Source organism: Felis catus, chromosome B2, assembly GCF_018350175.1.
Source record: "Felis catus isolate Fca126 chromosome B2, F.catus_Fca126_mat1.0, whole genome shotgun sequence".
Classification (NCBI taxonomy): domain Eukaryota; kingdom Metazoa; phylum Chordata; class Mammalia; order Carnivora; family Felidae; genus Felis; species Felis catus.
This window is the reverse complement of record NC_058372.1, coordinates 18,589,560-18,615,864: the sequence shown is the minus strand read 5'-3', so window position 1 is coordinate 18,615,864 and position 26,305 is coordinate 18,589,560. Positions and strand designations below refer to the sequence as shown.

At 38.9% G+C, this 26,305-nt stretch overlaps 1 protein-coding gene across 1 annotated transcript in view; it reads right to left on the bottom strand.

Moving 5' to 3' along the window:
* Window positions 1–26,305, bottom strand: part of LOC101096891 — a 339,394-nt gene that overhangs the window by 279,915 nt on the left and 33,174 nt on the right. The window contains exons 3-4 of the mRNA XM_045058641.1: window positions 16,550–16,712; window positions 693–916 (exon numbers count right to left, since the gene is read on the bottom strand). The gene's annotated coding sequence lies outside the window, so the exon portion shown is untranslated. The remainder of the gene's footprint in view (window positions 1–692; window positions 917–16,549; window positions 16,713–26,305) is intronic.

The following is a 26,305-nucleotide window of genomic DNA, read 5'->3' as shown; positions in this document are numbered from 1 at the left end:
GGACTTTTTCGGAGACCTCTCTGTCCTCTTTTTTTTTTAATTTTTAATGTTTACTTACTTTTGAGAGAAAGACAGAGAGCAAGTGGGAGAGGAGCAGAGAAAGGGCGAGACACAGAATCGGAAGCAGGCTCCAGGCTCCGAGCTGTCAGCACAGAGCCTGATGTGGGGCTTGAACTCACAGGCTGTGAGATCACGACCCGAGCCAAAGTCAGATGCTCAACCGGCTGAGCCACCCAAGCGTCCCTGTCCTCTTAGATTGTGTGTGTGTGTGTGTGTGTGTGTGTGTGTGTTTTATAACCCATTTTATACACATAGCACACATATTTTAAACCTAACCTGTAGGATATACCTCAGTACCACATTTGATATATAATAATACTACATGCTGTGAATACAGTGGAGACAAAACTTGCCAATTATATTTTTCGCAGTCATACGAAGAGTGAATATTTCATGAGAAGCGTAAAAGGATTACTGTTCCACTTTCTTCACCGGGGAAAAAGCCTATTGTCTGAAGAAGCACCTCAAAAGGGCTGTCTGTATATTGTAAAGAGCGATCGAGTTTCTGATTCATGACATCAATGGTAACTTTTTCAAGTGGATAATGTCCTGACATAAAGGGTTCCAGTTAAGACACCAGACTGCAAGGCAAAAACACAAAACAGCTGCTGCAGCTTTGAGTCTGTACTTACTGCTCAGTTGTTCACAAGAATGTGGAGATCCACCTCACGACCTTCAAACTTGCTGGAGACAAGTGGCTCGGATGAATACGGGCCTAGGGAAGGGGCTCAGAAACAGTCAAGGGCTGACAGCGAAGGCAGAAAGTGTCCAGGGGACACAAGCCTCCCCTTTATGACCAAGTGAAGCGTTGACCCCACAGACCAGGATATCACTGAGGAAATCACGAGCAGCCAACCTAGGGAATAAAATGAAAACTTCAACCATAATGCAATCAGCACTTGCGTTGCAGCACAAAGCAGTCCCTGGTGAATCAATAAACGATTCGGTTTCCAGAGAATATGACTCCGACTTGCCAAAGAGAATCAGAGGGACACGTGTTCTTCTCTCTACCCAGCTTCCTGCTTATGTGTGGTCTAGCCATCCGTCAACATCTAGATCAGCTTCTACTCATCCAGAAAAATCTTACCTCGTTAGCTCCTTTCACATTCCCACCGCACCTCGAGTGTATCTTTGTTTGCGGTTGTGCCTTTCAATTAGGTGGCACATAATTGCCTCGCTAGTCAAACTTGTCATATAATTAAGTCCGTTAGAGAACTTCCTAGAGATTGCAAGTCTCACGAACATACCACGTCCCCTTTATCATTTTAACCATTCAGTGATGCCAGTGGCAAAACATCGTTGCTGTTACCTCATTGCACGCTCGATACACAGAAAACAATCAGTAAATGCGAGTTCAATGCATTTCCACTTCTTGGACAAAGAAATGAAAGTCCACGGACACTTTCAAGGCTGCACAGTTCAACCGTAAGACCAAGTCCTGGCGTATACCTCGATTTTCTGGCTCCAAATCCAGAACTCTTTCCATTCGCAGGGCCGCCTCTGAGTGCCCGCCTCATTTTTACACACTCACACGCACAAGCACATTGCGCACACACACACGGAGTTTACCTATGGGATTGAGACCTCTTACCTACAACACTGAAACCGAGCTACGTGTGAAAGACTAATGAGAACCAGTTCCTCGCCTTCCCACAGTGAGGCTCACAAGTGAATTGTTTACTGAATTGAAATAAAAGAAATACCAATTCAACGACAATAAACGTGCCGCATGTTTCTTATCCAGTGCGGTAATTTCGGCAAACTATACTAAAGGAAAGTCTCTCCCTTCTTAAAGCTCCGTGGTGTCCTGATGAAGAAACGAACAACAAAATAATCAGAGGCAACCAGAAAGGAGGGTATAAGGCAGAAGAAAGAAACCTTTGGGAATGTTCAGCACACTGCCCTCTGTGCTTATTTGGGAGAATTTTCACTTCCTTCTGGGCCAAGTCTTCACAGCTGCAGTCTAAACAGTTGGGGACCACTAAGGGGGGTGACCTTACTCTGAAAAGGCTCAGGTAAGTTGAGGAGGCAGTGGGGACCTAATGGCATTAGAATGATCTTTCCAACCTCTCAAATCTCCAATCTCTGAATCCATACCACACCCCTGCATCGGGGAATATTCCACCGCCATGGGGGGTGTCACTCCCCACTACACTACCCTAGGAGGTAGCAGGGAATTTTTTTTCCCTGTCCCCAGAAAATAGCACCTTAAAAAATTAACATTTAAATGTTTGTTGGTGACGCGTAGCGTATCGACATCAAAACGCTCACAATGCACTCACGGTACCAAATCCTGCTGGTTTTCTCCCTGAACTTCTCTAGCTCTTTTGACCCTGGGTGATGAGTATTTTCACAAATATTATTTTTGAGTTGCCAGTTAAATCAACTACTTTGAGGTATCCCAGTCCTCGGACTAGCTGACTGGAGGGCGAGGACAGGTAATGACCGGTTAGGAGAAAAACGGCAACAAAAGAAACGTCGCCAGCTGCCAAGTCTGGAATCAGAACGTTTATGAAGTTCCCCAGGGGTGCACTGACTTCTCCCAAGTGCAGTAACATTTTCCACAACAAAATAAATTAATTAGAAGTGTCCACAGAGCGAGCAAGTGTTACAATTGTTTGTAGGTTTGTTTGCTTTTTTTTCTAAGGGTTACTTCATCACAGACTTGCGTTAATGAGCTTGGAAATACATAAACAAAACAATCCCAAGTTATGAAAACCCTAAGTTTTTATTCTAACATGTAGCAAATGAATGCCACCCCTTTTTATTTTCGACATCAGAAGCCCCTCACGAGTGGCGTTTATTAAATCAAACTGTGATCCTTCAGAACCATGGGAAGAACCGAAAAGTTTGCAAGATTCACGCCCAGTGGCACCCAGGGTTTGCACATGAACATGGTTGAGTACTAATCACAAATATCACATCATAAAAGCACTATGACGAAGGATTTATCTCAGTTGGTCCTCACGACAGCGCATGAGGTTATTCCCACTTTAAAGCACAGTTTGAAATTATTTGTCAATATTTAAATTATTTAAATATTCTTTATTTTATTTTATGTCACTTTTTTAACGTTTATTTTTATTTTTGAGACAGAGAGAGGCAGAGCATGAATGGGGGAGGGTCAGAGAGAGAGGGAGACACAGAATCTGAAACAGGCTCCAGGCTCTGAGCGGTCAGCACAGAGCCCGACGCGGGGCTCGAACTCACGGACCGCACGATCATGACCTGAGCTGAAGTCGGACGCTTAACCGACTGAGCCACCCAGGCGCCCCTCTTTTTTTTATTTTAAATTCCTCTTTGAAACTCGGCAAATTTGAGAGGCTTTCCAACAACATGAGGCCAGTATGTGACAGAGGCAGCCTGGATGCAAACCATCTGGTCATTTTACATCAAATGTATCTCAGAAATGATGGAGGGATAAATGGAGTCCGTCCCTTAACCCAGATCTAGTCCTCTACACACACCGCATAGCTGACCAATTAAACGTAGGATCCTCACGGGGTCATAGATGAAAATAGTGACAAAGATTTTCTCAGGAACAAACGCCATCTCGTTCAAAAGAAATCATAAGGCCATCTCATGTCTAGTCACTTAAGTGTTAGAGGCAGTGGAGGGATAGGAATACTTTCTGGGCCAGATTTGGATCTAAGTATCGGATGCTTAGAGTAGGGTTTCTCAACAGCAGCACTGTTAAAATTTGAGCTAAGATAGCTCCTTGATGTGGGGGAGGGAAGGAGGGGAACTCTCACATGCTCGGATATATGGCAGCATCCTGGCCTATACCCACTAGATGCCATTGGTGATGACCGATTATGTCCCCTGCACTGCCTCCCTGGGCGTCTAAATCAGCCTTTCTCCCCACTGAGAACCACAGACTTAAAGGAAGTAGGCTTTTTTTTTTCTGTGCCTCCAAGTTCTATTTTTTCTTAATTACTCAGTGTGCTGAGAAATGTTCCAAACTTCCTTCCGTCATAGAAGAAACTCAAAAGCAGATTGTTCTCCCACTGAGTGTGAAAGAATTGCCTCAATAAATATTACCAATAACGTCTCTCATGTAGCTGATCGTGGCGTCCTGCCCTTTGAGTTCCACCACCGATAAGTCATTCGCCACAGAGCATGTCCTGATGACACAAAAGCATGCTGGGAGCAGTGACACACTTGAAAGATGTTGAATATTAAGGGAAACCTTTGTCCCTCAAATATTTGTAGGTAGAATGTGGAAAAACATATGAGATGCGGTGCTACGGTCACCAGGAAATAGCACTACACATGCGTTAGATTGCCTGAAATTTTGAAAATTGACCATCCAAAGTGTTGGCAAGGACGTAGAGGAACTGCAACTGTCAGATAGTGCTAATAGGAGAATGGGACAAGCACTTTGGAAAACGACATGGTCATTTCCTAAAATGTCAAGCTTGGGCAAGTCTACCATGTGACAGAGCCATTCCAATCCTAGCCACCGACCCATGAGAAACAAACAACAAGCAGACAAACAAACAAAAAGTCTTCGTGTCCAAAGACTTTTACGTTTCTGGGTATAGCAGCTTTATTTCCAAACACCAGAAACTGGAAACAGCCCCAAATTACAACCTCTCCATAGAGGGTAACGCCCAACGACAAAAAGGAGGAAACTGTCGATATACTCGATACCGTGGATACATCTCAAAATCATTACATTAAGTGAAAAGGGACAGTCAAGAAAGATTACGTGCTGTATGATTCCATTCGTTTGAAATTCTAGAACACGCAGACTACTCTGTAGTGCTGGGAAGCGAGTCAGCGTTTCCTGAGGTTGGTGGGAACAGCAAAATGGAGAGGAAACTTGTGCTACCCTAATCGTGACGATGACTTCAAGGGTGTGTGCCTGTGTCAAAAGTGCTGGTACTGAAAACTTCAATTAGGTGTAGTTTATGGGACTTCAATTATAGATGAATAAAATAGGGGGGAAGAAACACATTGTAGGAAAACACCAAGTTTTATCTACCTAGCAGAACCTGCAACGGAAGATAAAATTCAACCCCCAGCTGACGACCTTAGTAGTGTAGTGACTACTAAAGACAATTTTGGTAAAGTTATATGTTGCATAAACAGCAAATCCATGACATGATAGTACTTAGGAACCAGTCTAACTAGTATATCTTGCCTTTCGGGACAGAATTTAAAATAACACATGCATACACACACGCACACAGGCACACTTACTCACCACACAACCTTGTTACAAAGCAGAGTTGCTGCATTACAATTATTCCATTCCGTCATCCTTTCTTTATTCGAGGCTATCATCTTGCTGGCATTCTTTGGCTCAAAAAAAAATAGCTAACCGTATTTAAATACGCGATACCATCTGTACATTATCAACTATTTGTGTTGGTGTTTGTATTGATGCTTCAGCAAATACCAAATGCTACAAAAGTGTAAAATTCTTGGAAATGCATAAGTGAGGCAAATTCTGTGTTTTTATGTTTTACGAAAGGAAAACCCCAAACCGATACAAAGTGGTATTAACTTGGTTAGGTGTACGTTAGGTGAAGTATCACATCTTTAAGCAAAGTCAAAGAATACATGCATAGAATATTATCTGAGTCACACAAAAAAGACTAATTAATAACCAAGAGATCACATGTATGTCTCTCTCTGGTATTTGATCACTTTGAGCATCTTTCCTTTTCCTGGAGAAAAACCCATCTGTAGGACTTGAATGTATAGGTTAGATGAATTGCATCTTGGAGCTCAGAAAATATTTGACTATAATTCTGTGGTTCACAATCGCATTTTGTGCGTCCCTTCGCTTCTCTCTAAGAATGGTAAGTTATATATTATTATGTCACAAATTAGACATCACACGGATTTAGGGTGAGCGGCCTGATTCTGATACAATCTTAGGCTCTTTCTTCAGAAGCTGAGTTATACTACACCTGGCCATATATATTCAAAACAATATATATTATCGTTGTCATTGTTGTTGTAATTATTGTTGTAATATATATTCAAAGACATTTTGCCATTTTTATTTTTCACTCCAAGACCAGTGAATGCCTTGATGCAAATAATGTTATAATTCGGAATGGGAGTTAGCATTTAGGAAGCAAAATGAAGCAAGAGAAAAAAGACAGGTCAAAATGAGGGGAAAAGAAACATAATACACAAGCAAATAAGAACCAAGATAAAGTTAATGAAAAACTAAATTTAAAACGCTTGCTCATGGATTGGAAAAACAAACACTGCTAAAGTGTCTGTATCACCCAATGCAATCTGCACATTTAATGCAATCCTCATCAACATACCACCAGAATTTTTCACAGAACTAGAACAAACAAATCCTAAAATGTGTATGGAACCACAAAAGACCCTGAATAGCCAAAGCAATCCTGAAAAAGAAAAACAAAACTGGAGGCATCATGAATCCTGATTTCAAGCTATATTACAGAGGTATAGCCATTAAGACCGCATGAAACTGGCACAAAAACACATAGATCAATCGAACAGAATAGAAAACCCAGAAACGAACCCACAACTATATGGGCAACTCATCTTTGACAAAGCAGGAAAGAATATCCCATGGGAAAAAGACAGTCTCTTCAACAAATGGTGTTGGGAAAACTGGATGGGAACCAGAAGAATGAAATTGGACCACTTTCTTATGCCATACACAAATATAAATTCAAAATGGATGAATGACCTAAATGTGAGATCAGAAACCACCAAAATCCTAGAGGAGAACACACGCAGCAACCTCTTTGACCTCGGCTGCAGCAACTTCTTACTAGACACGTCGCCAAAGGCAAGGGAAACAAAAGCAAACACAAACTATTGGGACTTCATCAAGATAAAAAGCTTCTGCACAGTGAAAGAAACACTGAACAAAACTAAAAGGCAGCCTACAGAATGGGAGAAGATGTTTGCAAATGGCATATCTGATAAAAGGTTAGTATCCAAAATCTGTAAAGGACTTATCAAATTCAACACCCAGAAAACAACCCGGTTAAGAAATGAGCAGAAGACATGAATAGGCACTTTGCCAAAGAAGACATCCAGATGGCCAACACACATGAAAAATTGCTCAACATCAGTCATCATCAGGGAAACACAAATCAAAACCATAATGAGATACCACCTCACACCTGTCAGAATGTCTAAAATTAACCACACAAGTAACAACAGGTGTTGGCGAGGACGTGGAGGAAGGGGAACCCTCTTGCACTGCTGGTGGGGATGCCAACGGGTACAGCCATTCTGGAGAACAGTATGGAGGTTCCTCCAAAAAACTAAAAATAGACCCTACAATCTATCAATATCACTATTAGGTATTCACCCAAAGGATACAAAAATGCTTATTCGAAAGGGCACATGCACCTCAACGTTTCTAGCAGCATTATCAACAATAGCCCAACCATGGAGATAGCCCAAATGTCCATCAACTGATAGATGGGTAAAGAAGATATTGCCTGTGTGTCTGTGTGTGTATATGAATATTACTCATTCATCAAAAAGAACAAAATTTTGCCATTTGCAATGACATGGGTGAAGCCAGAATGTATTATGGTAAATAAAATAAGTCAATCATAGAAAGACAAATACCATATGATTTTACTCATATATGGAATTTAAGAAACAAAACAGATGGCAAAAGGGGAAACGTGGTGGGGGGAAGAAAAGAAAGAAGCAAACCACAAGAGACTCTAAATGATAAAGAACAAACAGAGGGTTGGCGGAGGGAGGTGGGCGGGACATGGGCTAGAGGGGTGATGGGCATTAAGGAGGGCACTTGTTGCGATGAGCACTGGGTGTTGTATGTAAACGATGAATCACTGAATTCTACTCCTAAAAGCAATATTGCACTGTATGTTAACAAAGCAATTTTTTTCTAAATAAACCAATAAATAAATAAATAAAAATTTAAAAAGCAAGTGGCCCAGATGCAAGTAGACTAAATAAAGATAGAAGTACAAATACCAAGAGTCTGAACAAATACAAATAAATCACTCTATTTTTTAAATTGTAGTAATGATAGCCAAAGTAAGGAACATACTGTATTTTAAATACACATACACACACACGTGGACACATCCACACATCATGAAGCAGTAGAGAGATACTTGTTTTATAACTTTCTAGCTCTGTGATCTTGGCCAAGTCCTTGACCTCTGTTCTGTTTCCATTTCCCCTGTTAAGTGGAAAAAACACAACACGGCAAAAGGACCATTACCGTATGAATTAAGTGAGATAATGCTGATTGAGCCCTTCACATAGAGCAAGAAACACTGTAAATACAATAATTTTTAGACGTTATCATAAACTTAATTCAGAGCTATGATGGGGAAAAAATAACACAACGGAGTAACCTGTTAGTTATGCTAAAGACAGTCAAAGCACCACATCCCTACATCACAAGTATTTGCAAAAGTGGTAGTAATCATGCAAGGGAAACTGAGAAAATGATTCTAAATAACCCACAATGATTTACTTGATTAACGTGATTCCTAATAGACACATTACATGAAATGGAAGGGACCTGAAATAAAATTAAAACCTATTTTTCCAAATTGAAAGACAGTTGCAATACTGTAAGAGATGGTCCAGAAATCCACCCAAGAACAATTCCAAAAAGAAGGCATCACCTTTTTGCCAATTTTTTAACCTAAAGGATAAAAATCTTATCAGTCGCGAATAAGAGGGAAAGCCTTAAGAATTCAAACATAAAAGTAACGTGGAATTTATTCGCTGAGAGCTATGAAAAGAAAGCCAAGAGAACTGAAGCTAAGGCCCCAAGAACAGTGACTGAGGAAGGACATCTCTGTAAGCACAGGGGCAACTCTTTCCTTCTAAGCCCAATGCGAAACAATGGAAAACAATAGCAAACCCGCAGCAGCAAAGATGAATGGACATCTGAGGATACTTGAAAATTCTTTAAGACAAATAAGAGATGTTTAAGACATTAACAAAAGGAAAGTTAATGATATAACTTTAATTTTTTAACGTTTATTTATTTTTGAGAGAGAGAGAAAGAGAGAGCAAGTGAGTGGGGGAGGGCCAGAGAGAGAGGGAGACACAGAATCCGAAGCAGGCTCCAGGCTCTGAGCTGTTGGCACAGAGCCCCGCGCGAGGCTTGAACCCGCAAACTGTGAGATCATGACCTGAGCCAAAGTCAGACGCTTTACCAACTGAGCCATCCAGGCGCCCTTAATGGTATAACTTTAAATGCTTATGTCAATCAGAGATTAACATAAATTGACAAAAACTGTGTGCTACATGCAACAGAGGACCAGAGCATTCCATAAATCACCTCGTGTCACATGCATTTTGCCCTACTCGTTTTTCATTCCATCCCATGATTCTTTTCCTTTGCCCTTTTCCCAGTTTTGTTCTTGTCTTGGCCACGGTAAGCTCTCTTCCCACTCAAAGCCTTGAACTTCTTGATGCTTCCACTCTTCTCTCAGACCTTCCCATGCTTGACCCCTCTTTATCCAGACCTCAACTCAAGTTCACCTCTTATCAAGGTTGGTTTTGGTTACCCAAACTGAAGTGCCCTCTTCTCTTTTCTTTGGTTCATAGCACTTATTTGAAATTTCTTGCTATTGTATTAATTTATTTATTACTTTATCATTTTTACTTTATTATTATTTTTAAAGGCTTCTTTAGTGCAGTATTAGGTTCACAGCAAAAGTTAAGAGGAGAGTATAGAAAGTTCCCATAGACTCCCTGCCCCCACACATATACCGCCTCCCTCATTATCAGCACCCCCCACCAGAATGGGGGCATTTGTTCCCATTGATAAACCTACATTGATACCCTGTGGTATAACATCTTGATTCTACCTGTGCTTTCAATTAATGAGATAATGCCTATTATAGGTTAGGCACTCTGTTAAAGATACAGGAGTGAATAATAATTTGTCTCCGTCTTCAGAGTTTTTAAGCAAACACATTATTGCTAAAATCATGGTTTCAAAATAAGGAACCCAGTAGTGGAACCAAAGTGAAATTTACCAACTCTGGAGAGTGCTTCAGAGAGGCTTTATAGAGAAGGAGATCTTTCAATCCAGATACTAGATTTCACATGTGGATATAGATGTGTGATTTTGTGTGGAATTTCAAGTTCACTTACTTGCTAATATTTATTGCAAATATATATATATATATATATATAAATACAACAGGTGTATTAAAATACATAAACATTTTTAAATGTTTTTAAAAATAAAATTAATTTTTGACCTAAGAGGAAATGAAGAATTTAATATCCACTATAAAAATGACATAAGTAAAACATTTAGTAAAAGATAACAATAAAAAAAATTTAAATGAAAAAATTTACATAAATTTAAAATAAATTTAAATTTAAATGAAGGATAATAAACTTAAATGTAAACAGATTGAAATCCCCCAAAAAGATGGGTAGAGATGATTGAGCTCAGTTAGGAATCTGACTATATTAGAAATTTGAAGAAAGAATTTTGGACAAGTAACCCTAGGAAAAGGAAAAAATAGAGAATATTCAATATTAAAATATTTGTTTCTATTATAAACTCCAATGGCATTTGGAAGTTTAAAACACCTAACACACACAGAAACTAAATTATTCTATCTTTGGTAAGCAGAATCCAAAAATGGCACCAAAAATTCCCCACTCCCTTGTGTGAGAGACCTGTGACCCTAATGAGTCCTCACTTTTACAGATAGGTTAAGTTATATGGCAAGGGATAAGGGATCTGCAGGTAATTACAGTCCCTAACCAGCTGAGTTAATGAAAATCCAAAAGGAGATTATCCTGGGTTGGACGAACATAATCATGTCGGCTTTAAAAGACAGTCTAGAGGTGTTACAGGAGAAATCAGAAAGAGCTGAGCAGCAGAAGATATTCTCCCATTGGCCTTGATGAAGCAAACTTCCATGTTGTAGAGAGGGCCCTGTGGCAGGGAACAGCCAGTGACCTCCAGGAGCCGACTGCCTCAATGTAACAACCACAAGGAATCACTGGTCTGCCCACGACCAGTGAACTTGGAAGAGGATATTGAGCCTCTGATGAGATCGCAGCCCCAGTGAACACCTTGAGTGCATTTTTTGGGATGTTGAGTAGAGAATCCAGGTACCCATGCCCAGACTCCTGACCCACAGAAACCATGAGATATTAAGTGTGAGTTGCCTTACTGCACTCTACCTGTGGTAATTTGTTACACAAGAATAGAAAACTAAAGCACAATCTTTAACACAAGGAGGCTTATTTCTTTTTCCTGATTTTATTTTTACTAATCTGCTTACAATGACACTTCCTCTTATGTGTTCTTAGCATAAATGATCATTATTTTCTGACTTTAATTGATTAGTATAGAGATTAATATCACGTGAACTAGAGATAACATTATTAAGTCACATGAAGCATGCTCAAAGGTAGCCCCCCAAAAACTCCTACTGCAGAGCTCAGGCAACTTGCTTTTAGCTGGGACTCATTCTGAGTCCACCAGTCAATAAAGGCCTTTGCTCCTCACAAAATCCCTTACAAAGACTCCTTGAATTACGAAGGTGGAAGTTATGAAAGAAAGAGAAATATATATGGCTAAACCTTACAGACATTCCATTAGCCTAAAAAATCACAACTATGAACTTGGTAGCTTCCTCTGAACTCCTTTTAGAGTCTTAAAGCCAGCTACCCACAGGATCCACAAACCTGACCAAAAGACTACTTGGTTCAACTACTTGGTTCTCCAAATACAGTACTTTGTACTGTGAGTCAAAGCTTCTTAAGGATTTCACTGACACATTCTCCGTCTTTTGGTTTTACATGTGTCACTTGGGCTCAGTGGGTAACTAGATAACCTGTTTCTCATTTTTAAAAGAAGTATAATATTTATCAAAGCATCTAAAATATTTACGAGGCAGAAAAGAACTCAAGAGATCTTTTCTAGTCTCTGGTCTTCAGAGGACTGCAGGGAAACCATCACAGAGTGTAGATACTCATTGTCTTTCAAGAAATTTCCACTAAAGAAGATAAAACACAGCTCCATAGAAACCCTGTGTCACAGAATTTACTATCTAACACTCAATTCTGTATAAACTAGTTTCTCAACATTGGCACTACTGATATTGAAAGCTGAATAATTCAGGGGCACCTGGGTGGCTCAATCGGTTAAGTGCCCAACTTCTGCTCAGGTCATGATCTCACAGCTCATGAGTTCGAGCCCCACGTTGGACTCTGGGATGACAGCTAGGAGCCTGGAACCCTTCGGTTTTTGTGTCTCCCTCTCTCTCTCTCTGCCCCTCCCCTGCTTACTCTCTCTCTCTCTCTCTCTCTCTCTCTCTCTCTCTCTCAAAAATAAATAAACATTTTTTAATTAAAAAAAAAGGAAAAGAAAGCTAAATAATTCTTTGTTAGGGGAGCAACCTGTGCATTATAGGGTGTTTTGCTACATCCTTGACCTCTAGATGACAGTAGTAACCCCCTTCCCCAGTGATGACAACCAAAAATATCCCAGACATTGCCAAGTGTCCTCTTGGAAAGTAGCCTCTGTCGAGAACTATTGGTAAAAACTCACCAATTTGGTGGCCGAGTCCCCGCATGTACTTGAAGTCATGAGTGATGACCATTTCTATATCTATAGCAATACCCACCTGCTTTCTAGGATCGTGCTTCTCAATACGGTAGCCACTAGCCCCATGTGGCTATCGGCACTTGACACATGGCTAGTCTGAACTGAGATGTGTTGGGAGTGTGAAACAAATACAAAACTCCAAAGACTTTGATAAAAGAAAAACTGTTAGGCATCTCACTAAAAATTTTACGTTGATTACATGTTGACATGAACATATTTTGGATATATTAGGTTAAATAAAATATATCATTATAATCCAGTCCAATTTTCTTTCCACTTTTTTAACGTGGCTCGGAGGGAATTCGAAGTTACAGCCATGGCTTGCATTATATTTCTGTTGGTATGTGCTGCTCCAGGAAGCCAAAGCGCTTGGCATGTGAAGTACTTTTGCTCCTCATTAAGCCACCAGTATTTAAAGAATGTCCACTGTGTGTGCCTAGGATTGCATTAGTTGCTTTTGGCTACATCTATCTGAGTTAAGTTCATTTATGTGAAATGGTGTCATTTCGTCTTACAGATAGAAAAGGAGGAACTCCGGAGAGAAATCACCTCAAACCACTCTTCCAATTGCAATGCCGGAACCGATTAAATACAACCTATCGCTCCTGATCCCCAAATAGTTTTTAGTCACAAGATCTATATGTCCCTAACAGGACAGTGTGTTTCTTCTATAATTATTGTAGAGATAAAAATCAGATTCCAAAGAAAACACTTTCCAGACACCTTTTAAGACAATAAAGCCAGCGTTTGTTTGAAGGGAAAACAGAAACAAATGGGGGCCTCAAAAGGCATTACTTTGTATAATAATTTAATTAATAGCATGTTGAGAGAAGAAAAACATTTTCCTTTACGTTCTCCGTCACTTTCGATTTCCTTTTGTGGACACTCCTGCAATCTGTTGGGGTTGACGCAAGTCCCTGGCTTTTCTCTGCGTGTTTGATTTGCATAATGGGCCAGGATGCCTCATGGGCACTCGCTTAAGATCAACTGAGTTAATTTGCTTTCTTAACTCAGGTTTAAGTGTTTCATGGGCACTAAAGTCGAGATCAACTGAGTTAATTTGCCGGCTTAACTCAGAAAATTAGAATCACCGTTGCCTCAATTTCTTTTAAGCATAATTGTAATCGCGGTCACTTGGCAAAGGAAGAGGTCCAAAATGTGTGCCTACTCTTTCCCGGCCAGACGCAGAACAAAACACACAGGACAGGAAAGCCCCACAAATGTTTTACCTGTGAACAAGAATGATAAAACTAGTAAATTATGTTGGAGCAGTCATGGTCCAACATTTTCCTAATCAAATGAGCATAATCTGCGAAAAGACTTACCATTTTTTATAGGAGGTCACTATTATAGCCCTTCACAGCACACAGGGCCTCTGAGAAATGCTGCGTGCCTTTGAAAAATTGAAGACAATTCCCCGAGACAAGAAAAATGCAACTGAGATCAGCGGGAACAAGACAGCATGGGAGGGCTCATTTTAGAAGAAGGGAGGAGTTTGGGAGAAGCCTCCTAGGACACTTGAATGTGGCATCTCTAAGAGAGACATTGTGCCATCGTCCAGAGCATGCAATTTAAGTAGAAAACAAGACTGCCAGCATGGGTATATATTTACTTATTTATGCTTATTTATTTATCCATTTGTTCTCTGTGTGTGTGTGTGTGTGTGTGTGTGTGTATCAGGCACTGTGTTAAATGCCCTGGATTTCCTGGTAAAAGGAAGAGACAAGTGGGCAGCAACTGGCAACCGTCAACACCAGACAATTATTCTCTTAAAAAATTATTTTTCAACTTGAATTTGAGCATCTACAAATGGAAATGCTGAGCTATCTATCAGGGCATTATGGTGCAAGTTTTTCCAAATGTCCCTTCATGCTAAAAGAATTATTATGTCCAGCTCCTTGCACTCCAAGTACCAATGATCTAATTCCTATGCCATTCATGTATTCATTCATTCAATAATTCTTTAATTCAATTTGTTTTCCTGAAGATGGTTAAGGCAGTCAGTGTATCTTCCTCTTTGGTTTTTATACAAAATTCATTAGTAGGAGGCCATCTGTAGGAATTAATAAAAACTCCTTCTTGCTTTTAATATATCAATTGGATGAATCACATTAATTCATAAATTTGATCTTTTTCACAGTACATTTATGAAAACATATGAGAACTTGATGAATTGTGCCTACTTGAAATTGAATGGTTTATATCAACTCATAAACTTAATTGTTTTTAACATCACACACTCATAGAAACATATGAGAACTTGATGGCATATTTCTAGTTGAAATTCCTAGGGTGTGTATCAGCTTATGTTATGTGTTTTCCGTCAGGAAAGCATCTGACCAAAGTCAGATGATAAGTCAGTGAGTCTATTCCTATCCATCAGATATCTCAGCTTTGCAAACTCGAACAAAAGAGTTTCTTCCACACTTCCTCACAGTGCTGACTTCTCTTTATTCCAATATCCGCCAAACCATTTAAAATTCCATAAATGTTCAAAGAAGCATGTACCCCAAATTAGAAACACTATTCCAGTTTCATTTCTCTAGCAGGCATTTATGGAAGCCAGATTTTACTGTTGTGGTGTTTGTAATTGAGAGTTAGTAATAAGCAATGAAACAACACCAAGTCAAATAAGTCCAAGGTAAGATTTGATCTGCAGGCACAGTGCTTCTTAGAAGTGGGTTCTAGTGAGAAATGTGACTCATGCCAATAAAATTAACTCCAGAATTCAGTGCTCAAGGCTCTACTGCGCTAAAATTCCATTTATTGCAAATTGTGCTATTTCCAATTTCTTTTAGTAATAAAATGCATGAATAGCCCAAAAAAAAGGCTATAAAGAGTCAACAATGCCAAGAGCTTTTCATCAGAAGCTCTTGTAGAACGGAGGGACTAGAGCTCTCTGATCCTGTTCTCTCTTCCCTTGGGCGATACTCCACAATAACTCACTAATCATTAATAATTCCTTTGCCCATTTATTTCAATGAACACATAAATCAACTATTTACTCTAGGATGAGACATGGGAAACTATTTGAAGCCAAAATTCGTTTGGGCATCAACAGTATGTAAATTACATCGTCTTCTGTTTGAACTCTAAGTAAGTGAAGGCAAGGAGGGAGGAAAGAATAAGACTGGTAGGTAATTTGCTCTGTGTCTTTGCTTGTCTAACGCCATCCTTCTAGGTGGGATCCATACTGTGTTGATAACGCAAAAGAAAGTGATACCTACTGATTTTGATGAGGTTGAGTGGCATGGCATGCTATGCGAGAGCAGTTTCTGTGTTTGCCTTTCTTCATTACACTCTCCCTTTACTTAGGCTGTTCAGTAATTCATAGATTATTTAGTAGACAGAGACAGTAGATGCTGTTTTACTTCCTCAACACTACACTGAACCAACCTAAAAGCATGACATTTGGTAAACAAAAGAATATAACGATTACTTAAGCTTCAGAGTCTCACGATCACCACGGCTTTCTCAAAAAAAAAAAAAGGTTATTAGAAAGAAGGCAAGATGCCACTGATAATAAAACAAGCGACATAACACCATATAATCTAAAATATTTAAGGAGAATGACTACTTGTCCCTTCATAACAAACCTAATGATTAAATGACTGGTTTCCTGCATACAGAATTGCAAAATCGAGATGTTTTTCAACTTCAATGCAGTGTTAGTGCTACTTGCTGATCTCGGTGGCTTGTAAAATGCCATCTTCAACAAGATCTAACATAGTATAATCCTTTCTGAAAACCCCAGGGGAATTAGGTAATATAAGCAATTCAGAAAAGTGTCAAAGTTTAATTTCTTCTACCCCTAGGCAAGTTCAAAAATGATTCTTAAAAATTCCTCACCGTCACCAAAGTTTAATTTATGACTGAAGAGTTGTAGAAAAATCCTACCTGTCTCCCAGTTCCAGGCAGAGTTTTCGTTTTGAAACTGTATCCCTATCTTTACTGTGGTTTCCATAGTGACAATTGGGTTTGAGTTTCATCGTGAGATGGTGTTTTCAATAGAAGCGGAAGTAGCTTCACTGTGGCAATGCACTTCAAGCCTGATAGGGTCCTGTGACATGAAAGAAATAGATGATCTTTGAAAATTATGTCCCTAATTATACCTTGCTGGAAATGAAAACAGGTATGACTTAGGGAAAAAAAGTTTAGAATACATTTGAATATAAGTTATGTTTCTCTTGAAGGAATAAACCCTCCTTTCCTCCCAAATTATATATATATATGTCTATAGACATTATATATGTATATATATATGTATATATATGTATATATATGTATATACATATATATACATATGTATATGTATGTATATGTATATGTATATGTATACATATATATACATATATATGTATATATACATGTATATACATATGTATATACATGTATATATGTATACATATACATATATAATGTCTATAGATATATACATATATATGTCTATAGACATATATATGTATACATATATGTATACTTATATGTCTATATATATATTTATATATACATATTTATATATGTATATGTATACATATATATGTCTATAGACATATATATACATATATAAATTATATATATAAATATATATATATGCATACACATGAGGTAGTATTTTAGACATATGTCTATATATATTTATATATACATATTTATATATGTATATGTCTATATATATAGACATATATATACATATATATGTCTATATATACGTATATATAGACATACATACACGTATATATATAGACATATATATATGTCTATATATATACATATAGACATATATATATGTATGCATATATATATATGCATACACATGAGGTAGTATTTTAGAAACAAAAGGTTGGGAGATGTCTTCAAGATTATCTAATCTGCTGTTGACAAATACACAGTTAAGCAAAGAGAATGTTAAAGAAAAAAAAAGAACACTTCTTGCTTCCTGGGAATATGCACTACAGAAGCATCAACACTACCTACATGAAAAATAAGCAGAGACAGGCATCAAGGAGGAGAATTTTTTTTTCTCAGTTCCAACACATTGGAGATAAAAATTAATAGGCAAAGTGTATCAAAAAAACAGATGCTCTGCTGAAAAGCCCTTCAGGCAGAATTGCGTCAGCTGGCTTTCTCCGGTGAGGCAGGACTTTACCGACTCACAGAATAATTGCTACATACTCCAGTCAAAGCATTTTACTGTACCTGGCTTTATGCTCAAGCAACCATCCATTGATGGGGATAGGGAGTCCGTGGGGGCTGGAGTGACAGCCAGAAGATGCATGTGATTTTAGATTATGTTGCTTTTCATTTGAAAAGTGCTATCTCTCGACTTCCTAAATGATTAGAAGGCTCAGTAATTGTTTACCTCATTTTTTAATCTAAGCAAAGCGGTAACAAGCATTATTTGTGCATCTTAGGACTCAAAGAAAAGGTTCACACCTTCACACTTTTAAATATATAATAGGTGGATATGTCAGTAAAACACACACACGCACACACACACACACGCACGCAGAAGCGACCAGAACGTTGTAGGTAAAAAGAAAACAGATATGATTAAAATTATCTGCACGTAAAGAGAACGTATAATGAAATTAACAAGGCAAAAGAATGCAAGGATGTTATGGAAATTATTTTAACCTAAAAACGACATATTCTTCGTGCCTATCACCTTATAGCAGCATTGCCTGGCACAGTGTTTCTCAAAGTGTGGCCCCTGGACTAGCAAAGCCAACATCACATGAGACCCTGTTGTAAGTGTGAATTCTCAGTCTCCACCCAAGACTCCCTGGATGAGAAACTCTGGGACCAGCGATCTGTGTCATAACAGATCCTATAGGTGAGGCCCTTGCCTGCTAAGTTTGAGAAACTTTGGCCCTAGTACAGTTCTCAAATCCTGGGTGTGCCATAAAGATCACTAGATGCACATTAATAACTCTGATTCAATGAGACTTGCTCCCCAGAAATCTTAAGAGATATTTTTAATTCTACTCTTGATGATTTTGATGCAGCTGGACATCTGACTACAATTTGCAAATACTGGGTTAATGTTTCGGAGTGTGGTAGTTCCCGTTAAAAGCACAGTATGACCATTTCTTGTCTTTAGGCAAGTCACCCTGAGTCCATTTTCTCATCCATAAATAATATTGCCTATCTCAAATGATGGTAGTGAGGTTTAAGTGAAATAAAGTATAAAGTTTGCACAGCAGAGTGCCCAACACAAGTTAAGTGCTTAAGAAGTGATCATCTAAGATGGCTTATCACTTTCCATATTGCTGGGAATTTATTTAAAAATTTTTTTTAATGTTTACTTATTTTTGAGACAGAGAGAGAGCATGAACAGGGGAGGGTCAGAGAGAGAGAGCGGGAAACACAGAATCTGAAACAGGCTCCAGGCTCTGAGCTGTCAGCACAGAACCCGACGCGGGGCTCGAACTCACGGACCGCGAGATCATGACCTGAGCCGAAGTCGGACGCTTAACCGACTGAGCCAACTGGGAATTTATTTTAAATGTCTAATATTATCAGTAGTGTCTAACTTAATCCAACATTAAAACATGCCAGCTTCTGTAGACATCTTTGGTCTTCCATGAAATTCAAAAACAAAACCGATTCAATAGACTTCTACCAAAGAACAAGAACTTGACTCCGTCTCAGAAAAACATACAGGTTTCTATTTTTGTGTGATTTTTATAAAATATTTATTTCAAATAAAACAAAACAGGGTAGTAGGTAATAGCAGAAACTCTGGTTCCAGACTTCCTAAATTCAGACCCTGGTTCTGTTACTCTTTGGCAGTATGGCCTTGATTTAATCCCAGGGACCTCAATTTTGTCATGAGTAAAATGAGGATAATAAAAATTTCTTACCTCATAACATGGTGGGGAGGATCAGATGAGTTAATATGTGCAGTGGATTCTGAATAGCACTAACTATAAACCTTCCACAAATGCTCTTATTATTTAACTAGAAAACCACTGAAATAAGTTCTCTATGTATTGAGTATGATACATTTGAAACCAAATTTCAATGTTTTATTTATTTATTTATTTTTGAGACAGAGAGAGAGACAGAGCATGAGCAGGGGAGGGGCGGAGAGAGGGGGGAGACACAGAATCCGAGGCCGGCTCCGGGGTCCCAGCTGTCAGCACAGAGCCTGACGCGGGGCTCGAACTCATGGAGCGTGAGATCATACCCTGAGCCGAAGTCGGACACTCAACCGACTGAGCCACCCCGGGCGCCCCTTTTTGGAACCAAATTTAAACCAGAACTTTTGTCTCAATGATTAAATAGAAATTAGCAATGCTGTAATTCTGAATAAAAGTAGATTTTTAAATTTACATTATTAATACCGAGTACAGAGGTTCAAAATGAGAGCAGCTTCTTGTTTGCCTTGAGAATGAAGATTTGAGTAAAGCCTCGGGTCAAGGGAACTATAATGTTTTTGCTTTATCTACTGTTGGGTACTCAAGAGTGATTGGAGTCCCGTTAGCAGATCTGCATAAAGTGTAAAAGCAATTCCTCTCTAAATATATGAGAAACCATCCTGATGACCTAGTTTTTAATTAAAATTTTATTAGATATGTAAACTCTGGGAGAATCAAAGGCACAGTTTAACAACTGAAATAAGTCTCTATTTGATATATTTAAGATAGCTGAAATTTACTGAAATATTCTGACAGTATGCCAACATTAGTGGAAAACAATTTGTAAGAAAAGCAGATAAAGAGAATTGGCCATTATCATGCACTTGCTGAAAACACTACATAAGAACCCACACAACTTAGAAAAAGTTAACCTCACTGTAGTCCAGAAACCCACACATTTTTGAAGGCCTGGTTTGCCTTCAAATACTTCAGACTGCAAAGTCAACATGGTAAATTCTTTCCACGTTTAATTCCTAAAAAAAAAAGATCCATATTATTCTTGAATTGGTTTCTGATCTTAAAGAAGATATCTGCTTAACCTTAAGAAGCTTAGTTCTTTGGGGTTCTTTCTAGAATCAAACAAAACTCTTGCATCATATGCTTTCGGATACACACGAAGCAATGCTATCCCAACACCCGCTTCCCCCAAAACTCAAAGTCACATTTCATTTCTTTTTGCAATTGATAGCCTTAGAAAAGATAACATACAAGCAAAGCCTTTCTCTCACCTTTTGCTGAGAACATTGCAGTCATATCGTTACTTAGGTCTTAATTACTCCGGTCTTAAAATAGGTATATTATGGCCTTTATTGCACGATACAGGTTTAGAAAATGCAGCCCATCAACGCTAGATAGCCCACAAGCATCCTACAGCAGATTCAAAATGAAAGTTAAAAAAAAAAAAATGCAAGAAGGCACCAGGAGGTTTTTATCGACCGATGAAGTTAAAAAGTTAAAAATAAATATTTCCCTAAGGTCATTTTTCGCTTTTATGGAAGGGTTAGGATAGAACAGGTTAGGATTGGGGACAATAAGAGTATAGATGGAGTCTAGGATAATCCTAGGCAAAATTTCAAAATAATTTAAATATCCAATTCCCTTCTTTGGGTTGAACGATAAGAGACTGACATTTTTGTGGGTCAAAAAGAGTGAATACGGCAATTTTATAGGATTCAACCTTGATCTTTCTGGTGCTCTTTCTCTCCCAGCCCCAGGTGCCAACCGCCTTTCTACAGTCCAGACCCCAAGAGCCCAGCTGCATGAAATCACACTGGTTTGCTCCCCTTCAAATCCTTCATGCTCCAAAATCAGCTTTCACCCACTCCAAGTGAAATCTTATGTAGAGGAGTTCAGATAAAGTAAAGGAATTTAGTCCATGAGGGAAATACTTAGGGATAGATGGGCCTTCCACGACTACTTACGCCAAAACCGTATACACAGCCAAACTCTCTACCCCACATACCTATAAAAAGAAAAGAAAAGAAAAGAATAAAATGAAATAAAATAAAATAAAATAAAATAAAATAAAAAACTTTGCCACAAATACTAATAAGACTATACAGTAACGTTATTCAGACACATAGCTCTAGAGATCACTTCTTTTTCACCTGAAATCCAGAATGATTGTTGGCCGTTAAAGTACTTAACTCAAGTGTTCTCTGAGTGGTCTTTGTTCCTTTAAGACCTATTTTTCCAAGTGAGCCCAATTCAAACTTATCGACGTGTCATGGATGTAATGTTTTTGACGTCATTCCAAGTCTCTATTTCCTTATCAGTAATCCGGTTCCTCTCTGCCCAACCCCATCTGCCATGATTTTACGTGAGAGTCAATGTAGCATGGCGCCTGGAAGCCTGGACGCTGGGCCTGCCAAGGTTTAAGTCTTGGCTCTAACACATAGCAGCTGTGTGGTTTTGGGCAAGTTGCTTAACTTCCTGTTCCTCAGTTTCCTCTTCTACAGAGGAAGGGTGATACTACTTATCTCACAGAGATGTTAGAAGGATTATGTGAATTCAACAAAAGGAGCTCATATTTGTAAGTGCCCAGAAGACTGGCCTACCCTTCAACATTTGTTAAATAAACTGTAGCCACAGGGAAAAAGGGAGAGGACAAGGAAGCTATGATGTAGGCAAGTGGTCCACCCCAGCCAAAACATGAAGGGTAAAGTTCACCCTTTCTAGAGGAAAGAGGCCAGATACGCAGGAAAACCCTGTATCATACTGGATCCAAAATCTCGGAAAGGAGAGGAATTTCATATAGGGTGAGAGAAAAGAGAAAAGCAGAAAGCTGTTTACTCCACTTCCTGTTTGGAGCTCTAGAGGCCAATAATCCACCTGCCTAGTGTTACCTCAACAACTTAGAGAAGCCATCATTAGGCATAGAGAAAGCTTAATTTAGCCTTCCTGGGTCAGACTCGGTTCTCAGGAGGTATGCACACACCCTGAAATTTCTGATTGTACCTTTCTGGGGGTGGAGTGCCTTGGTAATGGGGTAAAGGGGCCCTGTGGACATGGGTGATCAATCAGCAATAAATGGAGGACAGGGTATGGCACAGTAAGACAGCACAGTCACAGGGGAGTTGACCCGGAGCCACATCAACCAAGCACCCTAGTCTTGACCAAGTCGGGAAGAGAGGCCACGAGCCACAATAGACAGCGGGAGGCAACTTGAAGAAGACTCAGGAATGCAACCAGACAAACTACACCGCAGTGGATACCAGCTCTCAGACCCCTAGAGACCCTGAGATCACTCCATCTCTCCAAAAACCCTAAACCCAGATTAAAGATGAACAAGAGGACGGGAAGAGCATGCGAAAAACTAAGTTATCCCAAAGCGACTGGGCTATCCAAGAGGTCGTTTCAAGTTTTGCTAAGTTTACCAAATGGAATTTAATTTCATTTTCTCCACTACTTATAGGGTGGGGCTTGTAAGGAATATTATAATAGCTATGAAAAATAATGAAACTGGATCTTCTTGGTACTTTGGAGTGTACCAAAAGTAAATCAGTCATCCTGCTAAAAATGCAACGGAAGAGGGGCACCTGGGTGGCTCAGTCGGTTAAGCGTCCGACTTCGGCTCAGGTCATGATCTCACAGTCCGTGAGTTTGAGCCCCGAGGTGGGCTCTGTGCTGACAGGTCAGAGCCTGGAGCCTGTTTCAGATTCTGTGTCTCCCTCTTTCTCTCTCCTCCCCCGCTCAGGCTCTGTCTCTCTCTTCTCAAAAATAAATAAACGTTAAAAAATAATAATAATAAATAAATAAATTTTGAAAATTGAAATGCAATGGAAGAATAGCACATTTGAGCCAAAGAGACTAATTTTGACCTTTTAAAGACTCTTTGGTTTTATGAAACAATCTATAAAGGGGATGATTGTATAAAAAGATGTCCAGAGCAAAAGCACAGGCCTTGGAATCTGGTTGCCTTGGTTCAAATTCTAATTCCATCCCTCTCTTAAGTGGGCGCCCCAGGGCAAGTTATTTAATTTCTTGATGTCTCATTTTCTGTAAAAAGAGTATATTAACCATTGCTACCTCAGATGGTCGTTATGAGATCCCATTCACACATCATGGTATTTTCCATTACTGGATCAATTTCCGATGATACCGTAAAGGCAAAAACTCAAAACAGTGCCTGATAACATAGTACGTGCTCAGCTAAATTTTGCAGTAAATACACCACTCGGTAGAAGTCCGTATTCAACCAGTCGAACCCATTAAAAAAAAAAAAAAAACACAACAAAACATTATTCCAAACTGTCCTAAACAATACAGATAGATCTCTAGCCTTACTTTCAGTGGCATGCCTGTGCTTAAACTCATATTCTAAAATGCTCTTTTCATTACCATGCCCAGTGTGTGCATCTAGTCTATATGATTTTTAACATTGAATTTATGCTGTAATTTTGTAGAAGGGAGCAAGTAGGGAGATTCTTTAAACCAATTATCAAAATTAAACTACCTCATGGAACCCAACGACTCAGGGAATAATTCGCTGTGGACTTAGCAGTGTAGGAAAATGAGATTTTCATTAATTATTTACCTTTGATCTCTCTAACAATTAGCCCGATGGTATATGCATAGTCTGCTGAGGGTAATGGAAACAAACAGGTTTAAATGACAGGTAGCTGGAAGAATTTTCTAGACTATTAGCTTTTTTAAATGTTAGTTGCCATTTGATAATTTGTTTGCTAATTTAACCACTTGGTAAGCATTTATTGATTTCTTATTTATTGATTTATGGCTGACAAGAGATGAAGTGCATTGAGATGGTGACGGGGACAAGGAGATTAAGGAGTCATAAAGAAGCAGAAGATGTATTCTCTACTCTCCAAGACCTCATAGCTTAGTTCTAGACGTCTTCTACACATCCATGAGTCACAAAGAATAATCATAGAACAGTATATGCAAAATAATATTGTAAAAAATAGGTATCTCAATGCTGAGGGGATATGACCTACAGAAATAAAGGGGCAGAAATTAATATCGAGTCAAGATGTTTATCAAGTGTATATTTTCTTTTTTAATTTTTTAATATATATTCATTTTTTGAGATACAGAGAGAACACGAGCAGGAGAGGGGCAGAGACAGAGGGAGATACAGAATCCAAAGTAGGCTCCAGGCTCTGAGCTGTCAGCACAGAGCCTGACATGGGGCTCAAACTCATGAACTACAAGATCATGACCTGAGCCAAAGTCAGACACTTAACTTACTGAGCCACCCAGGCACCCCAAAGGGTATATTTTTTTAAACTTTACACCAATTTTAGTGAAAAGTGGAAAGATTTATATTTTATATATGACATTATATATATATATACATATACATATATACATTAATATATACACACACATGTTTATATATCATGACAATAAATTGGGCTTTTATTTTTTAATGTTTACTCATTTATTTTGAGAGAGAGAGTGCTACGAGCATAGAGTCCAATACGGGGCCCAATCTCACGAACTGTGAGATCATGACCTGAGCCAAAATCAAGAGCTGGACGCTTAACCAACGCTGAGCCACCCAGGTACCCCTAAGTTGAGCCTTTCTGTTTTAAAATGTATCATCCGAAGCAACCTCCAGAAGTATGAGCCTCATTCAGGAAAACTAACTGAAACCAGTGCTTGTGTAACTTAACTTCAGTAATACAAATACAAATCTAATTTCCGCCTTATTTTTCTTAACCACAGTTTCTCTCTTTAACCTAAATTTACACCTTGATGTTATTTGACTCCTATGTCAATATATAAAACACACTACTTAGGCCAAAGAAGCAATGAACAAAGACGAAAATTGAGTCCCATACATGAATATTTCTAAATTATGGCATTAAAGGAGAATATTGAGAAGCATAATAAAATCACACTATCAATAACCACTTACTTAGCAAATAATTATTGCACTTTGTTGGTTTAAGATCTTGTTTCATAGAACATCACGGTTCAAACTCTTCCTGAACACGTTCAATCACCATGTCCACTATCTTGAGGGGTGACTTGTTTCATTATTTGCTAGCTCTCATTGTAAGAAAATATGTTTTTATACCAAACTCACATCCCACCCACCCCCCAATATCTATTCATCAATTCTCTTTAGCCAAACATCATAAGTTGAACTGTCCTAAAATAGCAGCCAACACAATGGACAAGAAACAATAAGAAAATTTCACATTACTGAATGCTTACTTATACCAAGTACAGTACTATTTTACCTATATCTGATTACTTAATTCTCAGACAACTGCATCAAGGAACTGTGACTATCATTCCCATTTTGCCATTGAGAAAACTCAGGGGGCACCTGAGGGGCTCAGCTGCTCAAGCATCTGACTCTTGATTTCGGCTCAGGTGATGATCTCATGATGCGTGAGTTCGAGCCCTACATTGAGCTCCATGCTGGCAGTGTGGAACCTGCTTGGGATTCTCTCTCTCTCTCTCTCTCTCTCTCTCTCTCTCTCTCTCTCTTTCTGTCTCCCTCTCTCTCTCTCTGTCTCTCTCAAAATAAATAAAATAAACTTTAAAAAAGAGAGAGAGAGAAAACTCAGGAATAGAGATTAAATAAATACATGTGGCCAGTTTATAGCACACCATGCTCTAACCTCAGACAGTCTGGTTTCAGAATTCATGCTTCCACTCGTTAACACTGGGCTGCCTTGCCAAACTGGTGGGGCAATAAGATCCACAGCATATTTAATAGTAGTGCACAGGAAGTCTTACCAAACTCGTTGCTCTC